Raw genomic sequence first — 16,819 nt, forward strand, 5'->3', positions numbered from 1 at the left:
CTTTGGTGTTTCGAAATTTTTGTTTGTTTGTTTTGGTTGAAAGAAGTAGATGCCTCCAATTCTTCCTACTTCTGTTCCCTTATGGACACCCATTAAGATAGCTGAAGATCATGTCCCCGGAACCTTGTCTTAACTAACTGATTCCACTTGCCTTCAGTTGTTTGTCATAGTCTGGGGTTCTCTCATTCCTTCTCTAAATGAACTCTAGTTTGCCCTTTAATGGAGCGCTTCTTAGTGTAAGCCAGGAGACAAAACCTATTTCTGCAAGAAACTCTTTTGGCTCCAAGGAGAGACCTGCTTAAATATAAGGTACTCTATTCCTTTACGCATTTCGGTACTGCGTTTTGAACTTTAAAAAAAAAAAGACATCTAGTACTGTTTGTTTAAACCAACTGAAAGTTCTTATTTTGTGGAAAATTTTGGCTTTTCCCTCATTTTTAAAAATGTCTATAAACACTATCAAATGAGCCTGTGTATATTGAAATGTTGCAGTGCACCATGCAAATAGAAGAGCTTATTATTTTTTATACTGGAAAAGCATTTGAGATCTCATTTGATGCCAGACTGCAATTTAATATTTAGTTGGAGAGGGAAATGCTTTATTATATTGACCTCTTTGCTCTCTTTATAACTACCAACACGAGACCCAAAATTACTATGAAAAAGGACATTTTGTTGTTGTTGTTGCTCACATACCAACCAGCATTTTTTTTTTTTTTTTTTTTACTTTTTCATCACTTAGCCTTGGTTTTTGGGATTATGTTTTTAAACAGGATCTTTACCAACATCCTGAACCCCTGCCTAAGAAAGCCTGCAGGTTAGTAATTTTTTAAACTTAGGAGAGATGTGATGGCCTTATAGATAAAATGTCAAGCTCTTGTATCTGGGACCCTATTTATATTTTAAACAAATTAACATAAACAAGCACATACCAGCAGTCAGAATTGGTTCTTTATCTTTCTTCTTATGTCTTCATTTTTTCAATTGGTTGATGGTTTTGAAGTTTGCAGCACAGGTCAAGTTTTGATTTCTGGTATGTTTGTGCAAATACTGTTTCCCTTTTATGTAAGTTGGATAAGACTTTGTATAGCACCGTTCTGTACAGAACTGTACAGACTCAGGAAAAGCTCTGATTCCTTCCCTTCAAAGGACTTGGAGTTAATAGTGGGAAATACTAAAAAACTATGAGAAAGAACTGGTGTGACTATCCTACTGAAAATGTAAAGGCAACGTCTTCTAAACTTTGTACTTAATGTATCTACTGTATGTCAGGCACTATGCTATGTACTATGTTAACTGGGTAGACAGAGATAAGTAAGATACATTTCCAATCCTTGTGGAAATGGTAAATTAGATGCTAAAATAGGTCATCTCAGAATAAAAAGTGAGAGCTTTGCTGCTTGATACTTGCACCAAGGTGAGGGCACTCAGACTAGCTCAGGACTTGAGGGAAGGCTTGAGGAAGAGATGACACCTGGCCCAAGTCCTAAATGGTAAGTAGAAGTAAGTCAGACAAAGATGAGTAAAAAAATGTGCTTTACATAGAAAGAATAGTTTGAGGAAAGACATCAATGTGAGAAAAGGAATAGCTTGCCTGCTGCTGCTGCTGCCAAGTCGCTTCAGTCGTGTCCGACTCTGTGCGACCTCATAGACGGCAGCCCACCAGGCTCCGCCGTCCCTGGGATTCTCCAGGCAAGAACACTGGAGTGGGATGCCACTGCCTTCTCCAATAGCTTGCCTAGGGAACCACAAGCAGTTTGGTACTGCTAAGAAATAACAATGGCGATACAAGTGGTAAGTTGTGAGACTGGAAATACAATCAGAGTCCATGTCATGGTGAACCTTGTATGCATAAGTATCTTGAAATGAATTCAATGGGTGATTTTTTTAAATCACTGGAAGGTTTTTATAGATATGCTTGAATAATTTTAAAATGTGATTATGGGGATGAAGAGAGGGATGAAGTTGAGAGAATCTGTGAGGCTTTATGATTGGGTGGGTGTGTAGACCAGAGGGCGAGTAGCCCACTGTGATGTTCAGGTTTTTGATTCGGGTGACTGCAGAGATGACGGTGACATTAACTGAGACAGGAAATATTGGATAATGATTTCAGTTTGGGACTTAGAGGTTTTGTGATTTTTTGAGTGAGATCAGTGAGCAAATGTGGTGGAAGTAAAATAGGAAAAAAAACCAGAGGCTGTGGTCAGAAAGTGGAATTCTAGAGTTCAGTTGTCTGATGTGAAGCTCTTCTCACTGACAGCTAGGTCTGTGTGTGGATTGCTGAAGTACAGCAAAGGTGAAGGCTGGTGAAGCTGAGTGTGACAGGGAACTGGGAGGCTGTTGTATGGGACGAGTCTTCTGCATCAGTAGTGAAGTGATTCAGGATGCGGAGAAGAGAGATTGTGACCCAGGTGCAGTGAATATAAGGGATTAATCGGGAGGGTGGTAGAAGACAGATGAGGAGGAGGGGTAAGGATTGATATAACCAGATGGTGGAAACCTCAGAGGAGAAGGAATTTATAAATGCAGGAATGGGACAGTAGTGGTTTTTTACTTTTCCTTCCTGGAAGCAGGATTCGGATCTATTCATCTTTATTCTAATCTCATGTTAGTCGTGTTGGGTCTGAGAAGTCTGTTCTTAGTCTTGAAAAGCAGGAGAGCAGATACCCTATATCAAATCCTTTCTGCTAATACTTAATGACAAAAAGTCCATTGATGTTTTTTCTGTGGATAGATAGAAAGCAATCAGTAGTGAGGATATGCCCATGGTTTCTGGAAAGAGTATAGTTAAGAACCTAGGCTTTGGTTTAGAAAGACCAAGATTCACATCTGAGCTGCGTCGCTTACTGGCCTTAAGACTGTAAGCAAATTGTTTAACCTCTGTGACTTTCAGTATCGTTATGTGTAAAAAATAGATTTCTGCTTTGTGGGGTGTTACAAAGATTACCTGAAATAATGTGTGTGTGTGTGTGTATACTGTAATGTGTATACACACACACTAGAAAAGCAGTTGGCACTTCAGAGATGCAAAGTAAATGGTACCTTTCTTCCAACTACCTTCAAGGGATGTCAGCCCCACTGGCAGAAATGACATTTTTCACGCTTGACTAAATTAAAAGGCAGTAAATACTCTGAGGGAGGCAAAGCAAAGCGATGCAGAAGTTCAGAAGCTAGAGCCATCATTTCTCAACAGTTGGGGACAAGGTTAGGCTTTACACTCAAGGTGAATTTTATTTAGGCCTTGGAGAACACATTGAAATAGATTAAATAATTTAGGTGGAACTATAAAATGGGGTAATTATATCATATGTTTTTAAAACTTAATAGTTGCCAGAGGTTAAGTATTATATTTGTGTAAGTCAGTAGTGAGAGATGTGGCTAGAGAGGTGGGCTGGGGCCATAGTATTAAAGACCTGAAACTCTGAAGCTTGGACTTGATCCTAAATATACTAGGGAGCCACAGATTGTAGATCCTTCCTCTCTACCTCAGTCTTCTAACTGTAAAATCTGTAGGCATTAATTCAGAAACTTTGAATTTGTGTTTGAAATAAACCAAGTAAGAAATTCACATTTGAAAATAAGTTTAAAAAGATAGCTACTAGGATTTATCTTGTAGTTGTTGCTTAATCTTTGCAATAAAACCTTGTTTGGTAGACAGGCTTAGTGGACTTTAAAACATACAAGATCTCACTGGTAGAAAGTGACTAAAAAAAGGAAGAAGAAAGTGACTAAAGATGTTCTAATTTCAAATTCTTTTTTATATTTCCATACTTATTTAGATTTGAAAAAGAAGCCTGGGTCCTCAGTGTCACTAAATAATACAGCCCAGGGCTGGTCACTTTGCTTCTGTGATCCTCAGTTCCCTCATTTATAAAATGAGGAAAAGTGTAGGTGGAAGGCTTAACTAAAGTTGTGTGTGTATTGCACTTTACATAATGTGAAAAATACGTAATAGATACTCAAATGTTACCCACATCTGTAAATGAGGGATTTTAACCAAACCATTGCCAAGGGCTTAGTGCTAACTCCCTAGCTATCAGAGAACTGCTGAAACTAATTATTTTGATAACCTTTGGCCATATAAACCCGGCAAGTCTTATTCTCTGTTATCTTTGTCCTAGTTCCTCCAATCATCTGTTTTTCTTCTGTACTGTTATTCTGGTGCTGACCTGGCTTCCTTTTACTCTCTCCCAATCCTGCTTGTTGCTCCCTTTCAAACCTTTCCACTTGTTCTCTGAAACTCCTATTTCCTGAACTGTCAACCATTTTACGGGATGTTTTATGTGTGTTCTGGCCTTAAATGGGAGCCAGTAGAGTAAGAGGACTTGCTCTCTAGCCCTTCTGAATGGGTGCAGCTCATTCTCCTAGACCACTCTTTGCAAAAGGAAAGAGATAAGGCTGACTGTAATTTTTTGTGTACCACTATTCCACACATTCTGTGAATCAAGGTAAATTGGAAGTGGTGAAACAGGAGTGGAAGGAGTGAACATCTAATCATTTTAGGAATCAGTGAACTAAAGTGGACTGGAATGGGTGAATTTAATTCAGATGGCCATTATATCTACTACTGTGGGCAAGAATACTTTAGAAGAAATAGAGTAACCCTCATAGTCAACAAAAGAGTCTGAAATGCAGTACTTGTTTGCAATCTCAAAAATGACAGAATGATCTCTGTTCATTTCCAAGGCAAACCATTCATTATCACGGTAATCCAAGTCTATGCCCCAACCACTAATGCCGAAGAAGCTGAAGTTGAATGGTTCTATGATGACCTACAAGATTTTCTAGAACTAACATCTAAAAAAGATGTCCTTTTCATCATAGGGGACTGGAATGCAAAAGTAGGAAGTCAAGAGATACCTGAAGTAATAAGAAAGTTTGGCCTTAGAGTACAAAATGAAGCAGGGCAAAGGCTAACAGAGTTTTGCCAAGAGAATGCACTGGTCATAGCAAACACCGTCTTCCAACAACACAAGAGAAGACTATACACATGGACATCATCAGATAGTCAACACCAAAATTAGATTGATTGTATTCTTTGCAGCCAAAGATGGAGAAGCTCTATACAGTCAGCAAAAACAAAACTGGGAGCTGACTGTGGCTCAGATCATGAACTCCTTATTGCCAAATTCAGACTTATATTGAAGAAAGTAGGGAAAACCACTAGACCATTCAGGTATGCCCTAAGTCAAATCCCTTACGACTATACATTGGAAGTGAAAAATAGATTGAAGGGATTAGATCTAATAGAGTGCCTGAAGAACTATGGACAGAGGTTAGTGACATTGTACAGGAGGCAGTGATCAAGACCATCCTTAAGAAAAAGAAATCCAAAAAGGCAAAATGGAGGAGGCCTTACAAATAGCTGAGAAAAGAGAAGTGAAAAGCAAAGGAGAAAAGGAAAGGTTCAGTTCAGTTCAGTTCAGTCGCTCAGTCGTGTCCGACTCCTTGCGACCCCATGAATCACAGCACACCAGGCCTCCCTGTCCATCACCGCCGGGGTCCAGCCCCGGCTGATCCAGGGAATTCGAAGGGGAGACGGCTTCGGCGAACAGGATACAATGGCTTTATTTAAATATTAATTAGAGATATAAAGAGTAATAGAATGAGGATAGCTCAGCAGGAAAATTCAGTGGAGAAAAGAGGCTGAGTAGCTTGGTTTACGCGGAAAATCAGTATAACCTGTGACATCAGGTTAGCTGTGACCACGGAGGCCGCAGGCACCCTCTCGAATAGCGGAAGGTGCTCCGCCTTAGGCACCTTCTCGGGTGGGTCTTAGAAGCCCAGGCAAATAAATGGTCGCAGAGGACCTCCGCGCTCCAGAAAGACTCAGCCAGAATGTGAAAGAAAGAATGACATGGGGAGACCAAGCTTTGGTGAGCAAGGCCTGTAGCTTTATTTTCAACAGGGGCTTTTATAACCTAAGTTGCACATAGAGGATAATAGGGGATATGAAATCATGCAAAGTCAGCAGTCTTTGATCCTTATCGAAACCAGGGTTTCTTTCCCTGCAAATTTATCGGTATACAAATGGTTTAGGTGATTTACATCATCTTCTGGCCAAAAGGCCTATTAACATTTTATGACTCTTGACAAAGGTTTGTCAATCCATAAGACTTATTTTCTCTAAGAGTAATTATTTTAAGGTTTGGCGCCATCCTCCGAAGGTGTTAGATAAAGTTGCATTCCTATAGGGCAGAGGTGCAGTGGGTTTACAACAAAGGAAAGAATTTATTACCTTAAGGGTCTAAAGTTGCTGACACCAAGGCCACTACTTATTTTTCTCCATACCAAGTATACTAATTAATACACATTCAAGGATACAAAATAGGGGATGTGGAAACTTGGCAGCAAGCATTGGCTCATCAATGAAATCTTTTGCTAGTTTTATTCTGACAAGTTTCTAACTCTCTGAGAGGCTCTAAGCTATTTGAATATCTTAAGCTTCCCGCGCCTCTCGCGGCTGGGAGACTGTAAACAATTGTATGCATAGCTGTAGGAATCCAGGTAAATTTGTCAGGCGAGTTAGAGAGCTATCTGAGGGGTTTGGATTTAAACACTCCCATTATGCCCAGGAACTTTATTAACTGGAGCTGTAAGTTAACTCTTTTTCAGAGAGAGTGAAATGCTGGTGGGGGACAGCCCCCGTAAAGTCAGAGGTGAGAGCACAAAGCAGTAAAGTAGGCAGACTCTGGTTTTTGGGGGTAGATGCTCGAGAATATCCAGGGGGACTCCTGAGGCTCGATCCTGCCTTTGTGTATGCTGAGCCTCCTTCCTCATGACCTTTGCCACAGGTGGAGTTCCTCATGCTGGCTCCTGGCACATCACCAACTCCCAGAGTTCACCCAGACTCACGTCCATCGAGTCAGTGATGCCATCCAGCCATCTCATCCTCTGTCGTCCCCTTCTCCTCCTGTCCCCAATCCCTCCCAGCATCAGAGTCTTTTCCAGTGAGTCAACTCTTCGCATGAGGTGGCCAAAGTACTGGAGTTTCAGCTTTAGCATCATTCCTTCCAAAGAAATCCCAGGGCTGATCTCCTTCAGAATGGACTGGTTGGATCTCCTTGCAGTCCAAGGGACTCTCAAGAGTCTTCTCCAACACCACAGTTCAAAAGCATCAATTCTTGGGCGCTCAGCCTTCTTCACAGTCCAACTCTCACATCCATACATGACCACAGGAAATACCATAGCCTTGACTAGATGGACCTTTGTTGGCAAAGTAATGTCTCTGCTTTTGAATATGCTATCTAGGTTGGTCATAACTTTCCTTCCAAGGAGTAAGCGTCTTTTAATTTCATGGCTGCAGTCACCATCTGCAGTGATTTTGGAGCCCAGAAAAAGAAAGTCTGACACTGTTTCCACTGTTTCCCCATCTATTTCCCATGAAGTGATGGGACCAGATGCCATGATCTTCATTTTCTGAATGTTGAGCTTTAAGCCAACTTTTTCACTCTCCACTTTCACTTTCATCAAGAGGCTTTTTAGTTCCTCTTCACTTTCTGCCATAAGGGTGGTGTCATCTGCATATCTGAGGTTACTGATATTTCTCCCGGCAATCTTGATTCCAGCTTGTGTTTCTTCCAGTCCAGAGTTTCTTATGATGTACTCTGCATATAAGTTAAATAAGCAGGGTGACAATATATAGCCTTGACGTACTCCTTTTCCTATTTGGAACCAGTCTGTTGTTCCATGTCCAGTTCTAACTGTTGCTTCCTGACCTGCATACAAATTTCTCAAGAGGCAGGTCAGGTGATCTGGTATTCCCATCTCTTTCAGAAAGGAAAGGTACACCCATTTAAATGCAGAGTTCCAAAGAATAGCAAAGAGAGATAAGAAAGCCTTCCTCAGAGATCAATGCAAAGAAATAGAAGAAAACAATAGAATGGGAAAGACTAGAGAGCTCTTCAAGAAAATTAGAGATAGCAAGGGAACATTTCATGCAAAAATGGGCACAATGCAGGATAGAAATGGTATGGACCTAGCAGAAGCAGAAGATATTAAGAAAAGGTGGCAAGAATACACAGAAGAACTATACAAAAAAGATCTTCCTGACCCAGATAATCACTATGGTGTGATCACTCACCTAGAGCCAGACATCCTGGAATGTGAAGTCAAGTGGGCCCTAGGAAGCATCACTATGAACAAAGCTAGTGGAGGTGATAGAATTCCAGCTGAGTTATTTCAAGTCCTAAAAGATGATGCTATTTAAGTGCTGTGCTCAATATGCCAGCAAATATGGAAAACTCAACAGTGGCCACAGGACTGGAAAAGGCCAGTTTTCATTCCATTCCCAAAGAAAGGCAATGCCAAAGAATGCTCAAACTACCACACAATTGCACTCACCTCACACGCTAGGAATGCTCAAAATTCTCCAAGTGAGGTTTCAACAGTACATGAACCATGAACTTCAAGATATTCAAGCTGGTTTTAGAAAAGGCAGAGGAACCAGAGATCAAATTGCCAGCATCCGCTGGATCATGGAAAAAGCAAGAGAGTTCCAGAAAAACATCTATTTCTGCTTTATTGACTATGCCAAAGCCTTTGACTGTGTGGATCACAATAAACTGTGGAAAATTCTGAAAGAGATGGGAATACCAGACCACCTGACCTGCCTCTTGAGACATCTGTATGCAGGTCAGGAAGCAACAGTTAGAACTGGACATGGAATAACACACTGGTTCCAAATAGAAAAAGGAATACGTCAAGGCTGTATATTATCACCCTGCTTATTTAACTTCTATGCAGAGTACATCATGAGAAACACTGGGCTGGATGAAGCACAAGCTGGAATCAAGATTGCTGGGAGAAATATTAATAACCTCAAATATGCAGATGACATAACCCTTATGTCAGAAAGCGAAGAACTAAAGAGCCTCTTAATGAAGGTGAAAGAGGAGAGTGAAAAAGTTGGCTTACAGCTCAACATTCAGAAAACTAAGATCATGGCATCTGTTTCATCACTTCATGGCAAATAGATGGGGAAACAGTGTCAGACTTTATGTTTTTGGCCTCCAATTACTGTAGATGGTTACTGCAGCCATGAAATTAAGAGACACTTACTCCTTGGAAGAAAAGCTATGACCAACCTAGACAGCATATAAAAAGCAGAGACATTACTTTGCCAACAAAGGTCCGTCTAGTCAACCCTATGGTTTTCCCATAATCATGTATGGATGTGAGAGTTGTACTATAAAGAAAGCTGAGCACCGAAGAGTTGATGCTTTTGAACTGTAGTGTTGACTCTTGAGAGTCCCTTGGACTGCAAGGAGATCCAACCAGTCCATCCTAAAGGAAATCAGTCCTGAGTGTTCATTGGAAGGAATGATACTGAAGCTGAAACTCCCAATACTTTGGCCACCTGATACGAAGAGCTGACTCATTTGAAAAGACCCTAATGCTGGGAAAGATAGAAGGCAGGAGAAGGGGACGACAGAGGATGAGATGGTTGGATGGCATCACCAACTCAATGGACATGAATTTGAGTAAACTCCAGGAGTTGGTGATGGACAGGGAGGCCTGGTGTGCTGTGGTTCATGGGGTCACAAAGAGTCGTAAGCAACTGAGCGACTGAACTGAATTTGTTAAAATCTTGTTCTCTTTGGCACAACAGCTATACCACTCTTATTGTCTTATACGTACATCTTCTCTGTTGTTAAAGACCTCACACACACAGTCTTCCTTTCTACCTCAATTTTTGGCCTTATCCTGAGTGACTTTAGTATTCATATGGATGTCTATTTCTTCAAGACATTGACCTCTTCAACTGAAGTGAGCATCTTTTTAACTAATCAGCTCCCGTTGTCACACCATGGGCTTTGGTCTCACCTGAAGATGGCCCACCTCTGAAATTATGAATGAAGACATACATATTTGTTCAAAATTTTGTCAACTACCTGACCTTTGAGCGTCCCTACTCTCTCTTTCCTTTGACCTCAGCATGACCTGTTTTTACTTCCTTCCCTATCCAACTTTCTTAGTCTCTAGCTTATTTCATTCACTCTCTTATCATTATCTTTTATTCCCTTGCTCTGTTGTCCTTCTGTCCCTGTCTGGGCAAAATCCCAAACTAATCTATCTCTTCTTGCCTATACTAGCTCTACTGAGCCCTGCTTGGGAAAAAAAATACACACTTTTACAGATCGCCGCCGTCGGGGAGATGGGAAGATGAAGAAGGATAGAAAATTACAATTGCATATTATTGAAGGATGTCACACATTTTTTCTGCTTAATTAGAAGCATATAAAACTCTGTTAGATAGGATGCCAGGTCATTATAAATTCTATTTACTGATAAGAAACTGAGGTGTAGGTGAATTAAATGCTGTGCCCAGTGTCAAATAGCTGGTAAATGTCAGAATAGCAACTCAAAACCAGGCCTTCTTACTAGAGATTCTGTATTTTGTCCAGAATGGTTCAGTCTCCTATGACTTACTTTTGAAGACTCTTATGCTTTCCGGGAGTTGGTGATGGACAGGGAGGCCTGGCGTGCTGCAATTCATGGGGTCGCAAAGAGTCGGACACGACTGAGCGACTGATCTGATCTGATGCTTTCTGAACCTCCTGGTGGTTCTGCTACAAGTCATCATATATTAATTTCCTTAAATTTTAAAGCATTTAAGGCTGATGCATTATTTTCCCCCTCTGTATTTACTATAGTTGTTGCCATTGTTAGCTTTTAAAATTAAAGCATGTACATAATTGTATATTCATTTTAATCAGTATATCTGTTGCTCATTGATGTATTATAGGCACATTTCTAAATGGTTTCTTATTTATTATAATTGCTTTACATTTGCTCTTGTAGACTTTCCTCTGGGGTGTTCAAACATGATGCAAATAAAGGCTGTTTTAGTCATTATATTCTGTGAAGTATAATAGAAAACATGAAAGCCAGCATACTTGTTCTTAGAGATATTTAAGAAAAGAGTAGACAACTATTTGTGTTAGATGATTTAAAGTTTTAGACTTCCAATCCCAATTTTTTGGTGCTCTTTCTTGTCTCTGGTTATCTCAAAGGACTGCTGGAAAGTCTCCAAGCTAAATTAAATTTATTTCTTTAAGTATAAAAGTTTACAAAGCCTAATAGGCACAGTTCCAAATTAAGAGATTAAAAACATTGTCTAATCTCTTTATGTATGTTTTTTTCAAGTTTTTATTCATTCATTCAACAAATATTTATTAATGTCTTTTAACTGCCAGACTCTGTGCTGTGTACACTGACAAAAGATGGAATTTGCCTGTGAATTTCCCTACACTTTTGTTTATTGGGAGTTTTTAAATCACAGATTCAATTTCAGTGCTTGTAATCAGTCTGTTTGTGTTTGATATTTCTTCCTGGTTTGGTCTTGGGAGATTGTATCTTTCCAAGAGTTTGTCCATTTCTTCTAGGCTGTCCATTTTGTTGACATATAGTTGCCTATAGTAAGTAGTCTCTTAGGTCCTTTGTATTTCTGTGGTGTTGGTTATAACTTCTCTTTTTTCATTTCTAATTTTATCGATTTAGGCTCTCTCCCTTTTTTTCGTCATGAATCTGGCTAAAGGTTTATCAATTTTACTTATCATTTCAAGCAATAATAATCTACATTCCAACAATTTTTGTCTTAATCCAGCAATTCCACTTCTAGGAAATACCCTTTAGAAATACTCCTGTGCATATATAAAGAGACTTACAAAAATATTTATGCAACATTTTTATAGCAGAAAATTCAAACTAATCCAAATGTATAATTAATAAAAGAAAGAAAATATTATATTTATCTAATGGAATTCCATACAATAATGAAAATGAATAAACTAGATCTGTACAGTAACTTGGGTGAATCTCACAAATAAAAAAGTTGAGAAAATAAAGCAAATGGCAGAACACATTTATATAAAGCCCAACATTGATGTATTATTTATGGAAGCATACTTACATAATAAATGCTAAAGAAATGCATGGTAATACAGTATCAAAGTAAGGATAGTGGGTATCTCTGAAGTGCAGGGTTGCGAGAAAAGACTAGTAATACTACTGGGAAGAGTAACAGGGGACTTAAATTGTATTGGTAAATATTTTTTCAGCCAAAGTGTGGATATATGGTTGTCCATTCATTATTATTTATTGCTTTTTATATATCTGAAATATTGTGTTAGGTATGTAATTTTAAGAAATAATATGTAGTTCTTGTCATGAGTTTAATGCAGGAAGGGAAGGATCAGCAGAAATATAGAATATTTATGAATAGGATAAATATTCTATTTATAGAATGAATCATGTAACTGTCTTTACAGGTCTGAAATGGTCTAATATAGGGAACTTCAAGTAACTCAGCATCTTTCAATCTGATGTACAAGGACTCCCATTGAAATATATTCAAAATAATATGGGCCACAAGGACAGGCACAATTGACTGCAAAGGCCGAATGAGGGAGGTGGTTTTTGGAAAGGTTTCAGAGAGAAAGAGAATGACATTTAACCTGGGTCTTAAAGTTTGAGAAGGAATTCGCTAAGTAGGCTGAAGAGAAGAATGCCTTCCAAATAGACAGATGTTAAGACACTTTTGCATGGGTGGAATCCTCCAGGTGGAGTATGCGGAGGTTAAAGAAGTGTAGCAGAGGAAGAGACTAAGGAGGGGAACAAAAGCAACAGCAAGTTATCTGTATAGCATTTATTGTACATGTTATATACCTGTAAACTCATTCTATATACCTGTAAACCCAGATGGGAAACAGGCACCTAAGAGTTAAGTAACCATGCTCTCTTTGGCAGCACATATACTAAAATTGGAACAATACAGAGATTAGCACAGCCCCTGCGCAAAGATGACACACAAATTCCTGAAGTGTTCCATATTTGTAGAGGGAGGGACCATGTGTATATCTATGGCTGATTCATGTTGAGGTTTGACAGAACACAACAAAATTCTGTAAAGCGGTTATCCTTCAATTAAAAATAAATAAATTAGAAAAATAAAAAAGAGTTAAGTAACCTGTCCAAGGTCATAGGACTAGCAGGCGGTGGAACCAGGATTCAAACTCTTGACAGTTCAAATCCTGTCTGGTCCAGAGTCTATGCTCTTGGCTAGTAAGCTGTACTCTGAATCACTGCATGATAAGCAAAATCAGAAGAAAAGGGTGTTTTTAATGCTGGAGGAACAAGAATAAGTTTCAAAAAGAAAGGAATAGTTAGCAGTGTGAAAGACCTTAGGGAGATAAAGTAGAAATACTACAAAGAGACCATTGGATTTAAAAAAAAGAAAAAATCACTTGTGCTTTAAGATGTAGTAAGGGATACCAAGATAATAGAGATGTGGGTATCTCAGTAGTGATTCAGTCCACCAGTTCTGTGGGCCAGTGATTATAATTCTCACTGTCATGTAAATATTATTAGCTCCATTTTATATGTAAAGTAACTGAGACTCAAAGATATCTGGCCTAAATTATACAATTTATTAGCGATAGAACTCAGTTTCAAACCCAGACATCCTGTCTTAAGCTATAATGCATCTTTCCATTTTACCATGCATACTCCCCACAAGCAGTGTTATACAGTTGGGTTTCATTAGTCAGTACAGGAGGTGAGGTTTACTTGTAAGAATTAACTTGCTTTTTAGCTGAATAAATCCTGTCTCGGGGTTTCCCTGGTGGCTCAGTGGTGAAGAATCCACCTGCCAATGCAAGAAATGTGGGTTTGATTCCTGGGTCAGTAAGATATGCTGGAGAAGGAAATGGCAACCCACTCCAATTTTCTTGCCTGTGAAATCCCCTGGACAAAGGACCTCAGTGGGCCATAGTCCATGGGGGTTGCAAAGAGTCAGACATGACTTAGTGACTAAACAACAAACAACAAATCCTGTCTCAACATTATAGGTAAACTAGAAGGATCCTTGAATAGAAGAATGAAATACTTTAATGAATCAGTTATGCTTTTTTTTTTAATTTGAGTAAACAGATGAACTATTTCCTTGTTAGCGTAAGTGCTCCTATTTTTAATGAGTTGCAAAGTTGCTGTAGCACCTCAACCCTTGGTGTAATCCACTTCCTCCTTCTTAACCAACATATATTTATCAGCTGTGTACTAAGGATACAAAAATACATGAACTGTGAACTTCCTGATGTTCAAGCTGGTTTTAGAAAAGGCAGAGGAACCAGAGATCAAATAGCCAACATCCGCTGGATCATCGAAAAAGCAAGAGAGTTCCAGAAAAACATCTATTTCTGCTTCATTGACTATGCCAAAGCCTTTGACTGTGTGGATCACAATAAACTGTGGGAAATTCTGAAAGAGATGGGAATACCAGACCACCTGACCTGCCTCTTGAGAAATCTGTATGCAGGTCAGGAAGCAACAGTTAGAACTGGACATGGAACAACAGACTGGTTCCAAATAGGAAAAGGAGTACGTCAAGGCTGTATATTGTCACCCTGCTTATTTAACTTATATGCAGAGTACATCATGAGAAACTCTGGACTGGAAGAAACACAAGCTGGAATCAAGATTGCCAGGAGAAATCTCAATAACCTCAGATATGCAGATAACACCACCCTTATGGTAGAAAGTGAAGAGGAACTAAAAAGCCTCTTGATGAGTGAAACTGGAGAGTGAAAAAGTTGGCTTAAACTTCAACATTCAGAAAACAAAGACCATGGCATCCTGTGGTGTTGGAGAAGACTCTTGAGAGTCCCTTGGACTGCAAGGAGATCCAACCAGTCCATTCTGAAGGAGGTCAGCCCTGGGATTTCTTTGGAAGGAATGATGCTAAAGCTGAAACTCCAGTACTTTGGCCACCTCATGTGAAGAGTTGACTCATTGGAAAAGACTCTGATGCTGGGAGGGATTGGGGGCAGGAGGAGAAGGGGACAACAGAAGATGAGATGGCTGGATGGCATCACTGACTCAATGGATGTGAGTCTGAGTGAACTCCGGGAGTTGTTGATGGACAGGGAGGCCTGGCGTGCTGCGATTCATGGGGTTGCAAAGAGTCGGACATGACTGAGCAACTGAACTGAACTGAACTGAACTGAAGGATACAAAAATGTGAATAAGATTCTTTCCCTCAGTGAGCTTACTATCCAGGTGATAGTTGGGATAAAAAGTTATTATAATTTTATATCAGTGGTCTACCTCCTCCAAACCTATAACTCCAATCTAATCATGAGGAAAACTAGACAAATTCCAATTGAGAGATATTCTGTGAAATACTTGACCATTATTCCTCAAAGCTATCAAGGTCATCAGGCAAGAAAAGTCAGCCAAAATGAGTCTAAGATGACATGATGACAAAAATATGTTATCCTGGGAAGGGTAATAGGATCCTGAAACAGAAAAAGGATATTAAGTGAAAACCAAGGAAGCCTCAATGAAATGTGGACTTCAGTTAATGGTATATCCATATTGGTTCATTAATTATAACAAATGTACCATACTAATGTAAGATGCTACTAATAGGGGAAACTGTGCAGAATCTATGGGAACTCTGAACTATCTTTGTAGATGTCTGTAAATCTAAAATTGTTCTTAAATAAAAGCTTATTTGTAAAAAGCAATAATAAAGTCAAAATAATTGTATATGCTATTTCTTTGGAATTTTATTAAAACACATTTCTTCATAAAATGTTCCCAATTTGGTTGACATGTATGATGGGACTGACAACCTGCAATCTGTTGATAGCTGCATGTGCTACATGTGTATGCTAGTACATGCTGTATAAACTTTTTCTATTTCAGTGTCTTATACATGTAGATGGGCTTCCCTGGTGGCTCAGATGGTAAAGCATCTGCTCCAATGCAGGAGACCCAGGTTCAATCCCTGGATTGGGAAAATCCTCTGGAGAAGGGAATGTCAAACCGCTCCAGTATTCTTGCCTGGAGAATTCCGTGGACAGAGGAGCCTGGCAGGCTATGGTCCATGGGGTTGCAAAGAATGCGAAGTCAAGTCGGCCTTAGGAAGCATCACTACGAACAAAGCTAGCAGAGTTGATGGAATTACAGTGGAGCTCTTTCAAATTCTAAAAGATGATGCTGTGAAAGTGCCGCATTCAATATGCCAGCAAATTTGGAAAACTCAGCAGGGACCACAGGACTAAGAAAGGTCAGTTTTCATTCCATTCCCAAAGAAAGGCAATGCCAAAGAATGTTCAAACTACTGCACAATTGCACTCATCTCACACACTAGCAAAGTAATACTCAAAATTCTCCAAGCGAGGCTTCAATAGCACGTGAACCTTGAAATTCCAGATGTTCAAGCTGGATTTAGAAAAAGCGAGGAACCAGAGATCAAATGGTCATCATCTGTTGGATCATTGAAAAAGCAAGAAAAAGCAAGAAGAAAAAAATCTTACTTTTGCTTTATTGACTATGCCAAAGCCTTTGACTCTGTGGATCACAAAAAAAAACTGTGGAAAATTCTTAAAGAAATGGGAACACCAGACCACCTGACCTGCCTCCTGAGATATCTGTATGCAGGTCAAGAAGCAACAGTTAGAACTGAATGTGGGACAACAGACTGGTTCCAAATCGGGAAAGGAGTACATCTAGGCTGTATATTGTCATCCTGCTTATTTAACTTACATGCAGGGTACATCATGGGAAATGCCAGGCTGGATGAAGCACAAGCTGAAATCAAGATTGCTGGGAGAAATATCAATAACCTCAGATATGCAGATGACATGACTCTTATGGCAGAAAGTGAAGAAGAACTATAGAGCTTGATGAAAGTGAAAGAGGAGAGTGAAAAAGTTGGCTTAAAACTCAACATTCAGAAAACTAAGATCATGGCATCTGGTCCCATCACATCATGGCAAATAGATGGGAAACAGTGGAAACAGTGACAGACCTT

The sequence above is a fragment of the Bison bison genome, unplaced genomic scaffold (assembly GCF_000754665.1).
Source record: "Bison bison bison isolate TAMUID 2011002044 unplaced genomic scaffold, Bison_UMD1.0 scf7180017864484, whole genome shotgun sequence".
In the NCBI taxonomy this organism is placed as follows: Eukaryota; Metazoa; Chordata; class Mammalia; order Artiodactyla; family Bovidae; genus Bison; species Bison bison.